Source organism: Halichoerus grypus, chromosome 4 (assembly GCF_964656455.1).
Source record: "Halichoerus grypus chromosome 4, mHalGry1.hap1.1, whole genome shotgun sequence".
Classification (NCBI taxonomy): domain Eukaryota; kingdom Metazoa; phylum Chordata; class Mammalia; order Carnivora; family Phocidae; genus Halichoerus; species Halichoerus grypus.
Window position 1 is genome coordinate 91,642,574 of NC_135715.1, and position 16,560 is coordinate 91,659,133.

Below are 16,560 nucleotides of genomic sequence, written 5' to 3' on the forward strand. Positions count from 1 at the left end.
GATGGAGGGGCAGAGCTGGCTCAGCAAGCAGCATGCTTTAGCCTGCATGGGAACATCCCCTGGAAATCAGGGAGCCTGTGAAGGAGACTCGGAGAGGGGGAATGGGGTTGGGATGGAATAGGCCAACAAGGAGGAGTGGGATGTCACCAAGCCGAATGCAGCAAAACTATAGGGGATGAAGGCCGCCCGCAAGAAGCAGGGAGGCCTAGTTTCCATGCACACGCTCAGCTTCACAACATTTTAAAGAAACCAAGAGGCCATCCCCTGATATGGATTCCTGCCAGCCATTAACTTTCCTTGATATTGGATTCCACTAGAAGACAGATGCCTCTTGGTGGAGTAGGCATCTGCAAGAGCACCAAGCAGGTTTTGCTGGTCCAAGACATGAAAGGAGAGGGGGCTGGGAAGAGCCATGGTGATAGTGTCAGAAAGGAACTCAACCTCTCTAGGCCTCAGTATCCTCTTCTGTAAATGAGGGAGACTAGCAACACTTTCCTTTATTGATATAAAAGGACTGACAGATACACCTGGCGCTGCATTTTCCCCCACATCCTACCTTCAGAAAGGTGATGGCTGGAGCAGCAGTAGCCCTACTGTGACCATGAGGGAAAGGCCAAGACAAGCACTTATCTGTGTGTCCTGACATATCAGAGCCACTGAATCAAGGCCAGCAAGAAGCTGGCTCCAGGTGTTTTATTTTATGAAAAAAATACACACTGTTGCTTTAAACCACAGTGAGTCAGGTTTTCAGTGCTAACTGAGGGAAGTTTGCTAAGATAATTCAATAAGGTAATATATGGACATTGTATAGCACAGAATCTAGAAAGCAGCAGGAGCTCGGTATTATTAGTCCTTCCTCTTATCATTCTCTTCTTTGAAAATAAAACCTCTCCTGGAGTTGAAGTACTATCAGAGGAAGTGAAAGTCAATGCTGTGTTTGCAGTGTAGAGTCTAAGTGTCAGAGCAAGAGGATCGTGAGGACCACGTGTCACACCTTATACCAAAAGATGCAGATGCCCAGAGAGGAAAAGTAGCTCACCCAAGTTCCCCCAGGACATGAGAGGCAGAAATAACAGGCTACCCCCCAGGGTCCTGACAAGTGTCTACTGACCCTCTGATGGGGAGACCTCAGACTCAGAACTTAGCAGATCCCCTGGCCTGGAGGGGAGTTTCCAGGCTCAAAAACTCTCTCCTGCTGAGCTCTCTTCTCCCCTTCCTAGCATTTCCCAGTCTGGGCCTCCCAGTCTTCCTTTTCACCTGTTCCGGATTCTCCCCGCTCTAGCCCACATGTGGACCACAGGTACATTTCATCCACCACCACCACCACCACCACCACTTCCACCAGTGCCTACAAAGCTTCAGTAACACCAATGGCATGAAGGCCCAGTCCCTCAGATGCCATGCACAGCCCTAAGTGATCAGACTCCTGCCAGATAACTCCACCTCCACAGCAGGCTCTGTTCACATCAGTCAGATGTCCCCGCCCTACCCAGAGAAGCTGGGTCGCGCTTATCCCACCAAGGCACTTGCTCTTTTCTCGCCCTATTGAAAAGTGACCCACTTCTCAAGAGCCAGTTCTTCCTCCTCTAAGCTCCAGGAGAACTTATTTTGGGTCCTAGCCATGCTGGCACTTAGCATATATGCTTCAGGCTTCCGGTTAACTCTTTGCTCACTAAATGTCCAATCCCTTTACCTAGACTGGCTCCTTGCAAGCAAAAACTGTTCCGTCCGTGTCTATCTTGGGTAGGAGCACAGGGGAGAATCTTGCAAGCAGTAGTAGCAGCCAGCCATCAACACTAGCAGCAACAAATATAAGAATCCAAATCAGTGCTACTAACGTGTTCTCAGAACTTGCTACTTGCCAGGGTGTTAGCCAGGATCCCAGCAAGGAACACGGTGAGCTCACTGGAATCTTCAAAGAACTTAAAGAATCAATTGCATATATAAGGTGAAGGAACCAGAAAGGATGGTGAGATGCCCGAGGATAGCAGCAGCCTAGACTGAGGGGAAGGTGAGGAGGCAGCAAGACCTTGAACCATGGAAAAGGACCCAGCCAGAGAATCTGTAGCTGCAGATGCAGCTGAAGAAGACCCATCAGTGCAAAACTCCATCAAAGCAGGAAAGAAGCAGGGGAAGAAATACCCCTACCTCTCACTCCTCCCACTTCTCATCTCCTGCTGATGTCTCCCACTGGCCAAACTCAATGAGAAGTCAGAAGGCAAAGAAATCTGAATGATGGAGTCTGTAGAGGTTAGCCCTGCCCTCACCTCCCCAGGATGCAGAGCGAAGTAGAAAAAGGTCCAGAATGTATGGCAGGGGAGGGAGTGGAGGCAAAGAGGGACAAATGAAGAATAACCAGCACAGAGGCATTGCCTAAACAATTGACCTGCGTCATCTCTTTTAAGCCATCATAATAATCCCGTGAAGAAAAGATTTTGATCCTCATTTACAAATGAAGAAACTGAGTCACAGGGAGATTCCTTAACTTGCCAAGGTCCCAGAGTTAAAAAGTGACTGAGCCAGGGTCTGAATGCAGATGGATACCAGATCCTCTGAAACACTAAAATGCTTCATGGAATAAACAAAGGAATGAGCAAATGTAATTAATTAATGCAATGATTTATGTCTTTTCTGCTCAAGTCCTTGTACTGATAAAGCCTAGAGAATATTCATTATCCTATAATCCCCATCCATGTGAATTTTTCTCCTGACTATGCCCACATTCACCTTAGTTGAATGTACAACCATAATTCAGAACAGTGGTTCTCAAACATTTTGCTCTCAGTACTTTACTCTCAAAATTTACTGAGAATCTCTGAAGAGCTTTTGTTTATCTAAGGTATATTTGTCAACATTTGCCAAAGTAGAAATTCAAACTGAGAAATTTTTAAAACACAAAGTACCCAGCACACAGAAAGATGATGTCATCATGTGTCACGGAGATTCTGGAAAACTCCACCATATATTCATGAGTAAAAAGGCTACTACCATCTTAGTATTATGAAAATAGTTTTGATCCTCAAGGATCCTCTTGAAGGATCTGGGGACCTGCCAGTTGTCCTCGGACAAGAGTTTGAGAACCATCAATCTAGATGATGTCCTTATTTCATTTAAATAATTCATATAAACCACAACCTAATATATTATCAGCCTGAACTTAGTGACCCAAACTTCATTTCTCTTCCTTCCTCTCTTTTTAGTCTCACTGTTACTGGAACCCTCCTCTGTTCAGAGTGCAGAGGCCACCTTCCAGACCAGAGCTTAAAGAAGGGAAGCCCTCTAATAGGGCTGCCCTAGAGTGGTCACACATCAGGACACAACCTGTCCAGGGGCATGTCAGGGAACAGGAAATTGTAACACAGGGAGTAGAGCAGACTCTGCTCAGAGAAGATGACAGACTGGCACCAGCCTGGGAGGGCCAGCAAGGGCAGACACAGCAAGTGATCACCCTAAAGCGAGACGAGAAGGGGAAAAGAGGTACGGGAGATAGGGAGCAGCTCTGAAGGAGGCTGAAGAATGCAGACCCCAGCCGTTCTTTTCATTTTTAAAAGGGTTGGCTAGTGCCCTCGGCCATCATAGCAAGACAAGACGAGGGAGGCAGCCCCCTTCTTCCCATCCTTAAAGCTTGTCATCTCATTCACTGATATTCTAGGCTCCAATAAACTGAAATGTAATCAGAAAATGGTGGATGAGATGCTGCATGGATTCACTTGATATGACATAGTGTCCTTTTTTTATCTGGTTTTGTACTCTATCTTTCTTTTATGCTAGCTTGAAGCTATTTGATTTTGTCCACCTACTTTCTATCCTTCAGCGAGCATATTTATATTCTGCAATGAAAAGAAAGATTTCATATCCTAGCCTCTAACATGAAACTATTTCATGGAAAATGTACGTGACCTCATCTCAGTCTCCTTTCTCTCCAGGAAGAAATGAATTCTCTTCTGAAGTCATCTCTGCCAGCTCACATTGGATACCATTCATTCCCAGCCAAGAGTCAATACAGGAATAGATACACCCCATCATCTTCACAATCGTTTCTATTTTTCAATCATCTACTATGTGTTGAGCACTGAGATACATACTTTATATATGTTATTTCTAAACTTCATAACAACTCCAATAAGGGAACACCATTTTCCTTATTTTATAGATGAAGAAACTGAGATTCAAAGAAGTAATGTACCTTATCCAGCTGGTAAGTGGTTGAGCCACAATTTGAACCCAAATTGTGATTCCAAAATTCATGTTAACTCAGTTTCCATGAAGTCTTTCAACCATCTCTCTTGCCCTCATCAGCAGTAGTATTTTAGTATATTCTCTTCATGCACCCCAAACTTGGTCATTGTCATATTAGCCACGCCTCTCCTGAGAGTGTACATAATTCTGGTTTGATGATTCCTGATGTGAGCAGTCCACAACCTTAATTTGATAAAGAAGTGACCCACTGGACTTTCTAATGACCACATAGAAAGCATGCTTACAACCTCTTAAACTTACAGCTGAGCATTTCCTCCATTTTTATATAAATGGAGATATTATCATTCTCTTCCCTTCTCAGAGACTATTCCTTCAGTCCTTTGCTAACTATCTCTAGCCTGTCCTTGGAGCCTACAATTCCAATCAATTGTTTAAAAACAAATTAAGTAAATCTTTTTGCTCACTCTGTGTGTTTTCTCTCATTATCCTTGGAGAAATTAACTCTCCCTGGGCATCTAGGACAAAAGCACATGGAAGTTGAAAATATCTAGTTTACTGCAGAGGGGAAAGGTTCAGAAGGACTTTATTCAGAAGCCTTATAATCCCCAGATATTAGCATTCTAACATTTCAAACTCTCCTGTCACCATTCATTCTCCTGAGTCCTAACAGGGTAACAGAGTAGATAGGCAAATGCTCCAATTTTCTAACTCAGAAGATTTCCCTGAAACTAGCCATGGATATGAGTGTATTTGTGCATCTATTTACACGTGTGCATGTTGAGATGTATTCTGTAGACATGTAGAAGGAGCATGTGAGTAAATGGTGTTACTCAAAACCTACTCTTAGTACACTTGGCCTCCCTGAGATCTCAGGAGAATGTGGAGAACCAAAGTTGTTTAAAGATTAGATTCAGCTAAAAGGGAGGGAGACACATCTCTTATTCACAACACTGCAGAATACAGAGATGTGGCTCCCATACCATATTTCCTTTGTTTAAATGTCTCAAGAGTGACATCATCAAGATGATGACATAGATTGTTTCCAATTTCAGTCCCCCTTACAAGAATACGAACTAGTAACCATCAATAGACAAGGCACCACTGTGAAAATCCCAGAATCTGGGGGTGAGGTTGAAGCACCCCATGGGCCACTGAGACTAAGAAGGACCACATTAGAAGGGTAAGAGGATTGGTTTACTTTGACCACATAGCCTCTCACCCAGGCTGCCACACCAAGAAGACCCCTCCATCCCACCCTATGATTTCTCCAGTAGGAAAAAGAGAACCCCAAGTGGACATCCAAGTGGACATCCTGCTTCTTCAGCATTATAGGACACTTCCTGGAAGGCTCACTCAGGTCTCACTTGACCGGGTTCACTGGAGAAATCTCTGAAGCTTGACCATTGGGGATCAAATAGAGATGAAAAAGGGAGTGGAATTTATAGCACCCAAGGCTCAGATCTTGATGGACGACATTTCTGCTTGCAGTGGCACCCAAGCAGAGATCCCAGCCAGCAGCTTTGTGTATCTGCAGAGTTGATCTGGTGGCCATATCTGCCCAGAGAGCTTGGTAGGCAATTCTGCTTGATTTGGGTCCCCAGCTGATGGGCCATACTGGCCATGGAGCCTCTATGGTGCACATGGACAGGGAAGCAAATTCACAGTCCTGCCCAACTGCTGAAAAAAGCTTCTAGTCCCACCAAAATAAAAAGCTGGGCAGCCACAGAGCCCATCCTATAATTCCACTCAGGAAAGGAGCTAAGCCAGCAGCTCTGCCCAACTGTTGAGTATAACCCCTGGCCCTATATAACCAGGGACTTGAACAGTGACCCTGAGCAGCCTCAGAGCCCAGCCTACCTTACTGCCCAGCCAATAGCCCTGCCCAGCAGAGGAGCCCCATCTACAGCTCTGCCTGATTATTGAACACAGCATGTGACCTTGCCCAGGTAAGGAGCCCAGCCAGTGACCCTACCCAACTGCAGAACACAGCCTGTAGCCACGCCAGACCAAGGAGCCTGGACAGTGACCCCACTCAACCATAAAGCACAGTCTTTGGCCTCATCCAAGTACAGGGTACAGATAGAGGTTCCACCCAACCAGAGGGCCTATCCAGTAACCTCACCCAACAGCAGAGTAATAGTCAGCCAACCCAATCACCAAGCCCACCCTCCAGCCCCATCCAACTTCAGGGCACAGCCACAGCTTGCAGCCCCACCTGACCATAAAGCCCTGACCAAGACCTCACCCGGATGCAGAATCCAACCAGCAGCACCATCTGGTTGGGGAGCACAGGCTGAATTCCAACCAACCAGGAATTAGGGTGGAGCCCAACCTGTATCCCTGCCCACTAGTAATATCCAACCAGTGGCACCACCCTGCCAGGAACACAACCTGTGACCCCCCCCAAACCAGAGATTATTGGAGACCCCAGCTAGTGGCCCCACATGACCACAGAGCATATCCAGTAGCCCCACCCAATCAGGAAGCCTGCCCAAAAGTCCCTGCCTGAATTTTATATGTATACAATAATTTATATATAATAATATGTAGTTCCATATGAATATATATATTCATATGGGACTCCCAGAAGAAGAAGAGAAAAAGAAAGGGACAAAAAATATATATAAAGCAATAATGGCTAAAAACTTCCCAAATTTGAGAAAGAAAGGGACATCCAGATCCGTGAGGCCCAAAAAACCCCAAATAGGTTGAACTCAAAAGTTACACCAATACACATTATAATTGAACTGGCAAAGTTAGAGACAAAAAGAGAATTTTGAAAGCAGAAAGAGAAAAGCAACTCATCACATACAAGGGAGCCCCCATTAGACTCTCAAGCAGATTTCTCAGCAGAAATTTTGCTGGCCAAAACAGAACGATGTTATATTCAAAGTATTGAAAGAAAAGCTGTCAACCAATGATGCTATATCTGGTAAAGCTGTTCTTCAGAAATGAGGACAAGATAAACACTTCCCCAAACAAACAAAAGCTGAAGAAATTCATCATCAGACCTGCCTTACAAGAAATGCTAAAGATACTCTTCAAGTTGAAATGAAAGGATTTAATTAACATCATGAAAACATACGAGTGTGTAAAACTCACCAGTAAAGGTAAATATATAGTCAAAATCTGATGCTCTAATATTGTAATGGTGGTGCATAAATCACATACAACTCTAGCTTAAAAGTTGAAAATAGGGGTGCCTGGGTGGCTCAGTCAGTTAAGCGCATGCCTTTGGCTCAAGTTATGATCTCAGGGTCCTGGGATCAAGCCCTGCATTGGGCTCTCAGCTCAGCGGGGAGTCTGCTTCTCCCTCTCCCTCTCCCTCTGTGATCTCTCTTGCTCTTACTCTCTCTTAAATAAATAAATAAAATCTTTAAAAAATAAAAATTAAAAATAGAAGTTGAAAATAAAAATATTAGAAATAACTAACTACAATAATTTGTTATTAGATACACAATATAAAAAAGATGTAAATTGTAACATCATAATCTAAAATGTGAAAGAGAGAGAAAAGTATAAAGTTTCTATATGCTATTGAAGTTAAGTTATCATCTTAGAATAGGATATTGTAACTGTAATGTTTTGTATAAGCCTCACAGTAACCACAAAAATATATACACAAAAGATTATGAGAAAGGAGTCAAAGCATACGGCCATAAAAAGTCATCAAATTACAAAGGAAGAGAGAAAGCAAGAAACGGAAGATCTATGAAACTGTCAGAAAACAATTAACAAAATGCCAATAATAAGTCCTTACTTATCAATAATTACTTTAAATGTAAATGGGTTAATCAAAAGGCATAATGGCCTAATGAATAAATGAACAATATCCAACAATATGCTTCTTATAAGAGACTCATGTTAGCTTTAAGGACACACATAGGCTGATAGTGAAAAGGTGGAAAAGATATTCCAAGCAAATGGTAGCCATAAAAAACCAGGGGTAGCTATACTTACACCAGACAAATGAGACTTAAAGCTAAAAATGGTCACAGGAGAAAAAGAAGATCATTATATAACGACAAAAGAGTCAATTCATTAAGAAGACCTAACTTTTATAAATATTTAGGCACCCAACTTTGCACCACCTAAATATATAAAGCAAATACTAACAGAACAAAAAGGAAAAGAAAACAGCAATACAGTAATAGTCGGGAACTTTAAACTCACTTTGAACAATGAATAGATCATACAGACAATCAGAGGGACATACAGAAAGGATTTAGACAATACTACAGACCAAACAGACCTCAAAGACATACACAGAGCATTCCATCCAACAGCAGCAGAATACATATTCTTCTCAAATGCATATGGAACACTTTCAAGAATATATCATGTATTAGGCCCCCCATAAAGTCTCAACAATTAGAGAAGATAGAAATCATATTAAGTATCTCTTCTGAACAAAGAGGTCTAAAAGTAGAACTCAATAACAGGAAGAGAAGTGGTAAATTCACAAATATGTAAAAATTAAGCAACATGCTCCTGGACAACCAAGGGATCAAAGAAGAAATCAAAAGGAAAATCAAAAAATATCTTAAGACAATAAGAAATGGAAACACACATACCTGAATTTATGGAATGCAGCCAACACATTTCTAAGAGGAAATTTTATAGCTATAAAAAGCCATAAAAAGAAGAAACTAAGCCAAAGTTAGCAGGAGGAAGTAAATAATAAAGATTAAAGCAGAAATAGATGAAACAAGGAATAGGAAAACAATAGAAAAATTTAACAAAACCAAGAGTTGGTTCTTTGAAAAGATAAACAAAATCTACAAATCTTTGGCTAGACTAACCAAGAAAAAAATATAGAACCCAGATCACTAAAATTATAAATGAAAAAGGAGACATTATAACTGATACCACAGAAATACCAAGAATCCTAAAAGACTACCACGAACCATTAAACCAAAAAAGTGGACAACTTAGAACAAATGGATAAATTCCTAGAAACATACAACCTACCAAAACTGAATCATAAAGATATAGAAAATCTGAACAGACCAACAATTAGTAAGGAAATTGAATCAGTAATTAAAAACCTCCCAACTCAGGAAAGCCAAGATGAGATGGCTTTGCTGGTGAATTCTACCAAATACTTAAACAAGAATCACTGCCAATCCTTCTCACACTCTTATAAAAAAACTGGAGGAGGGAACACTCTTGGTCTCATTTTACGAGGCCAGCATTACCCTGATACCAAAGCCAGACAAGGATATTATAAGAAAAGAAAACGGGTTGAAAGCTTTTTCTCTAAGATCAGGGACAAAACAAGTATGCATCCTCTCGCCACTGGTATTCAACATGCCAAGAGAAGTCAAGCAAGAAAAAGAATCCATTCAAATTGTAAAGGAAGAGAAGTAAGATTGTCTCTGGTCACAGATTACATGATCTTATATTTAGAAAACCCTGAAGAATCCACCAAAAAAACTGTTAGAAATAATAAGCAGATTCAGTGAAGTTGCAGGATACAAAATCAATATACAAAAACCAGTTGCATTTCTATACACTTACAACAAACTATCTGAAAAAGAGATAAAGAAAAAAATCCCATGGATAATACTATCAAAAACAATAAAATATACTTAGAAAAACTTTACCTAAGGATGTATAAGATCTTTACACTGAAAACTATAAGACATAGATGGAAGAAATTGAAGAAGACATAGACATATAAAAAGATATCCCATGTGCATGGATCAGAGAATTAATATTGTTAAAATGTCCATACCACCCAAAGTAATCTACAAATTTAATGCAATCCCTATCAAAATTCCAATGGCATTTTTCACAGAAATAGGAAAAACAATTCTAAAGTTCATATGGAACCACAAAAGACCCCAAACACCCAAAGCAATCTTGAGAAAAAAGAACAAAACTGTAGGTATCACACTTCCTGATTTCAAATGATACTACAAACCTATAGTAATCAAAACAGTATGGTACTGACATGGAACAGAATCAAGCGTACAGAAATAAATCCATGCATATACGGTTAACTAATATTTGACAAGGAGGCAACAATATTCAATGAAGGAGAAATAGTCTCTTCAATAAATGGTGTTGGGAAAACTGGATATTCACATGCAAAAGACACTGAACCCCTTATCTTACACCTCTCACAAAAATTAACTCAAAATGAATTACAGGCTTAAATGTAAGACTTGAAACCATAAAACTCCCAGAAGGAATTTTCCATAGGGAAAAAGCATCTTAACATTGATCTTGGCAATGATTTCTTGGCTATGACACCAAAAGTACAAGCAACAAAAGAAGAAATAAACAAGTGGGACTACATCAAAATAAAATGCTTCTGTACAAAAACAGAAAACAAGAAAAACTATCAACTAAATTAAAATGGTAGAAAATAGTTGCAAATCCTATATCTGATAAGGGGTTAATATCCAAAATATAATAATGATTCATACAACTTAATAACCAAAAAAAATTTCTGATTTTTTAAATGGGCTGAGGATCTGAATAGAATAGATCCCAAAAGGCATACAGATGGCTAACAGATATATGAAAAGGTACTCAACGTCCCCCACCATCAGGGAAATGCAAATCAAAACCACAGTGAGAATCCCGCACACCTGTCAGAAGGGCTGTGATTGAAAAGGCAAGAGATGACAAGTATTGGCAGGGATGTGGAGAAAAGGGAACTCTTCTCAAGAACATCCATCTGCACTGGCAAACTAGCACCTGACACCGGGATACATCCTTCTGATTTCCCATGACCAGAGTCAAGGTTCCTACCCCAGGCAAAGAGCAAGATCACAAACACTGAACATTCCCACTAATCACAAAAGAAGATAGCACACTGAGGCTAAGATCTCAAATTGCTATCGCTGGAACAATGGGGCTGAGAGATGCTATGTGAAGGGAAAAAAAGGGGTTGGGGAAGTCAGGTCAAATAAACTTGGGAAGAAAATTCTGCAGACAGTAGCCCCCTCTGGTGGCTCACAGAGCACATCAGCATACAAAGGCTCTGAGAAGTCCTGCAGTAGAAAGGAACCTCTAACCGTTGAACCCAAGTTTATTTGACCACAGAACTATCTTTCTGTGTGCCTTTACTTAGACTCCTGTGGAACTAAGTTTCCCCTAAGCAGTTTGGGGGAAATGTTGTCCTAAGTTAAAAGGAAATGAAGGCTGCTTTTGTCAAGGGATTATGTCTCACAAAGAAATCGTTTAAAGAAAACTCAAAAAAGACAGAGAAGTAGAAAGGAAAAAAAAAAATGCAGCCCAGGCAGTTTAAATACTCACCATGGCCCTGGCTAGCAAATCTTATTTCTCTTTGTGATCTCGTTTTTAAACCTTCGGCAAACTTTTGTGCAAACTTCGTACACGCTGACCGCTGTGTAATGTGAACATGTGTATACATTGTGTGTGAGGGGGTTCCCAGGCATGAAGGGTTCCCCTCAACAAAGGAAAACAAAGCTGCATATAAACCCCCTCAAAGAGAACCACAGCTCCTTCCACAGGTCACCAGGACTGAAAATGCTGCCAACTGGGCTTTCAAACCATACGTTAAAAATTAGAATTAGGTGCGCCTTGGTGGTTCAGTCAGTTAAGTGTCTGCTTTCGGCTTGGGTCATGATCCCAGAGTCCTGGGATTGAGCCCCGCGTCGGACTCCCTGCTCAGCAGGGAGTCTGGGCCTTCTCCTTCTCCCTCTGCCCCTCCTCGCCCCCCGCCATGCTCTCTCACACTCACTCTCTCTCCCTCAAAAAATAAATAAAATATTTTTAAAAGTTAGAATTAAAATGAAGTACCTCGGGGGTATTTTTTTTTCCCTTACAGCTAATGAGCTTAGGGGCAGATAAAAGCCAAGGTATCTAGGAAAAGGAATCGTGCTGTTCACTCTACAGAGATTGTGAGGCCTGGCCTTATCCTGTTTGAGGATTCATGACATTTGACTATGATAAGGAGAGTTGATGCCACCCAATAGAACAGGTCTGCCCTTGAGGTCTCTCTACACCTCCCCTATGTTGCTTCTGAGGGAAAAACCTCTGCCTGACAAAGGAAACCAAGAAAGCAGCTCAAGAAGTTGGCTTTGGGTCCACAAGGATAGCAATCCATGGCTGTGACCCTCAAGCCAGCCTGACCTCAGATGAGGTAGGAGTTTGAGTTGTACAGTGTGGCAAGGGTGAAAACAAGTGAAGGAAAGGACCCACCACGGAGCATCTAGAAGGGCACTCTGCCAAGCATTTCACACATGTCTCTAAGCCACCTCCTCTCTTACAGGGAGCATTAGGATCACATGATGTAGATGAAGATGAGAGAACTTCAAGGCACTGAATGCCATGCGCAGCTTCACGCTGTGGGGAGCAGTCGGTAGGATGGAAACCCACACCAACATAATTCCTAAATCCATGCTCTTCTCAGGACACCAGAAAACTCCTTCATATTCTGACATTCACATAGAGATTCTGCTATCCAGGGGCCTTGACCTTGAGTGACAGAGACTCTGCCCTCCAAGGCAACAAACAAGTCAAGGTGCTCAGCTCCAGAACTAAACTGGTCCAGGCCTGTGCCACTTAGTAAGGAACCAGCTTTCACTTCGAAATATACCTTCTATCCTCTTCCTTGTGCCGCTGGCCCTGGGACTCAGCGAGCTGCATGTCTGTCTCACTGTCTGCTGGCTTCTGCCATAGGAATCACTAGAGGAAGAGACTGGAAGACAGGAGCTGGGGAGCAGAAATGTGCTCCGTCCTTGTGCTTGCTGATCCTGCCAGGACTGCCCCAGGAATGGCCCTGGTTCCCACAGCAGAAGTTGGCTCCACATCCCCAGCTCATGTTGGCACGTATAGAACCAGCCACGGTGGGGCGCCTCCAGGTGCCAGCCAGGCAGCACCATCTTCTTAGAGTTCTGAGCTTCTCAGGGCTCTCCTCTGAGCTCCTAAGGCACCAAAGCATCAGCTCCAATGGGCAGCACTCAGGTCTGCAAGCCCCAATCCATGCTCCCAGGATAGCAGCCCCAGCGGGGCAGCACCGCTGATCTGCAGACCCCTTATCTGACTTACCAGATGCTGATAACCCCATTCTCTCTCTTTACTCCCACATCCTTAGCAGCGGCCAGTGCTTGCTACATACTCACCTCTGCCCTACCTCAAGGTTCCCTTTTCACTCTTTTGCAGCCCTTCAAAGACCGGAACATACAAGTCCCCATATTAAATTCCCTTTGTGAAGTACCTAGCATTTACGTTTTCCTGACCTCATAAAGGACTCAACTCCTGCTGACCCTAAATGTGCAATCAGAGCTGCAGACTCCCCGAGAGAAAATCCCACTTCATTTTTCTGATGCTCAACATGCCCTTCCAGAGCGGTGCTGTGGCTTTTTTTCTCTCCGTCAGTGAATCTTCACAGGCCCTGGAGGCTAAAGGCACCCAAGCTTGCAGCCCAGTCCTTATCGCAGCTCCATTAAGCTGCTAGCCTCAGGCCTCGCCTAGAGCTCCCGGGAGCACTTCCTCCAAAGTCTAACTTCTCTTGGAAGCTCAAGAACCTCCCTTCTACTGACCTTGGCTCACTGGTGGAAGGGAGCTAAAGTATTCTGTTTGGCAGGAAAGCATATGGGCAGGCCTGCAACCAGCCACACTTAAAGGACTGTTGTTCATAGGACATCATCCAGACCTGGGGAGAGCGGGAAGAGGAGAAATGTGCTTGTCCTTCCACACCCGCCAGCATGACTCTTGCCACACTGTATCATAGGATCTCCTCCTCCCATTAGAGCACAACCCATATTCAGCCACGTGTCCTCTTTCATTTGCTGAAACTGACACCTGGGAGGTGCAAATTGGCATCTACTACATTAAAAAAAATAAAGGGTAAATGAAGAAATGCTGTCAAGGAGCTTCCAACCCAGTAAGATTGATAGAAAAGGTGAGGTCAATCTTCCATTCAGAATTAAATTTTCCAGTCCCTGATCGAAGGTATGGAATCTGTTTGTGGACTGAATTGTGTTCTCTCAAAATTCCTATGTTGAAATCCTTACCTTGGTTCATAGGATGTGACTGTATTTGGGCCTTTAAAGAGGTAATTAGGTAATCTGAGGTCATATGAGTGAGTCCTAATCCAAAATGACTGGTGACACAGACACACAGAAAGGGAAGACCACATGAGGACACAGGGAGAAGGCAGCTGTCTACAAGCCAAGGGGAGAGGCCTCAGAAGGAACCAACCCCTCTGACACCTTGATCTCGGACTTCCAGACTCCAGAACTGGGAGAAAATAAACGTCTATCATTTAAACCACCCAGTCTGTAATATTTTATTGTGGCAGCCCTAGCAAACCAAATAAAAAGACCATATATTCTTAAAATCCAGGACCCAAGTGTAAGAGCATTTGTTATAAAATTAAGACTAAAATGCTGGGTAGGCTTGAAGTGAAGCCATCTAGAGAAAGGTCCTTCAGAACATCATAAAAATCCCACGTACTGAACGGGGTACAAGCCAGACCTACTTTAGGCTGAACCAGCTCTCCCCAAAACTCCGTCCCCAAGGCTGAATGGAAAAGAGCAGCTGAAGTCTGTCCAATGGGGAAGGGGCAGTCAGACACATGGCCTGTGACAAAGTCCCCAGTGCTTGGAAGTCCTCTTCTGTTTCACAGTCCCCACGTCCCATGGACTAGCCCCAAAGCGACGCAGGCTGCTAACTCACTACTTTTTAGTTTGGGTGAAGTCATTTACCTTCTTTCTGAACTTCTAACAGTTCTGTAAAGTTGGGAAAATAAAATCTACCTTGAAAAAATTAGGTCAATTATATTTAAAAGAACTTTACAGGGGCGCCTGGGTGACTCAGTCAGTTAAGCATCTGCCTCTTGGTTTTGGCTCAGGTCTTGATCTCAGGGTCATGGTATCAAGCCGCAAGTCGGGCTCTACACTCAGCATGGAGTCTGCTGGAGATTCTTATGCGCCCCCCCCCGCCCCTCTTCCTGCTCATGCGCACTCATGCAAGCACTCTCTCTCTAAAATAAATAAAATAAAATCTTTTTTAAAAAAGGACTTTACAAATTATGGGGTACAATGCCAATGTAAGCCAATATTTACAATGATCATTCCTTTCCAATGCAAAAATATGCAAAAGCTCTTTTCCTTATTTCTCTCCAACTCAACTGACATGAACAGTCCTCAAAAAGAATTGTCTTTGTTCGGGGCACCTGGGTGGCTCAGTCAGTTAAGGGTCGGCCTTCGGCTCAGGTCATGATCCCAGGTCCTGGGATCAAGCCCTGCATTGGACTCCCTGCTCAGTGGGGAGCCTGCTTCTCCTTCTCCCTCTGCCCCTCCCCCTGCTTATGCACTCTCTCGCTCTCACTCTCTTCCAAATAAATAAAATCTTAAAAAAAAAAAAAAAATAGAATTGTCTTTGTTCAGGTTCCTCCAGAAGTGGAGGCTGAAATAAGAATTTGAGTGTAAGGAGTTGATTTTGGAAGTGGCCCCAGGACACCTCAGGAGGGAAGTGGAGAAGTAAGACAAATCAGGGAAGACAGCCAATGAAGAGTGCATCACCACCCCAGCCACCCCTGTGGGCAACTGAAACACAGCCCAGTGGAGGGACTCTGAGTGTACTCATGCACCAACACCCTTCACTCACTAAGAGTCACTCTCGGCGGGGGGGCGGGGTGTGGGTAATTCGGACATTTACAGCAGATAGAGCTGGCTCTGGTCACCCAAGAAAACCTTCAGGTAAAGGCAGTGGCGATTTGAAGCCAAACCCAACTGCATTAAATGAGAGGGCCCAAGACAATGTGAACATGGGCCTGAAGAACCATCCAAGGATGGTTCCAAGTGGTGGCTCAAACTGGACTTAATGTGACTTTGAAACAAAGAATTATTCCATTTCTTACAAGCCAAATATCACAGATCAGTCCAAATATCTCTATATGTCACACATTTTTCTACTTTGAACTTCCATCTACAGCCCTCCTACTCCTTTGGATTTCTGCTCCAAGACACTCACTTCTTGGTGATGGGTTCCCTTGAGTCCTAGTGAGAAATCAAGCCCTTCTGAGCATGGGTCATCACCTTCATCCAAAGATGGAACGTTCATTGATGACTCATTCCCGTGGGTCCCTAATGTCATTCATCCACCTGCTCACTCCCACACACAGGCACTGCACCATACCAGGGCACATTTTAAAGAGAGCTGTCAGGGTAGGACAAGCATAGGCTATAGTAACAAAGAACCCCCAAATCTCAATGGTTTCACACGACAGAATTTGTTTCTTGCTCAGTTCCATGTGGATCTGGATGGTCCTCTAGGACTCTGACAATCCAGAGTCCTTTGGTTGTGGGGCTCCACATACCCACAGGAGTCTTGCAAACTCACTGCAGCAGGGGAAGAAGACACTCAAAGAATCAC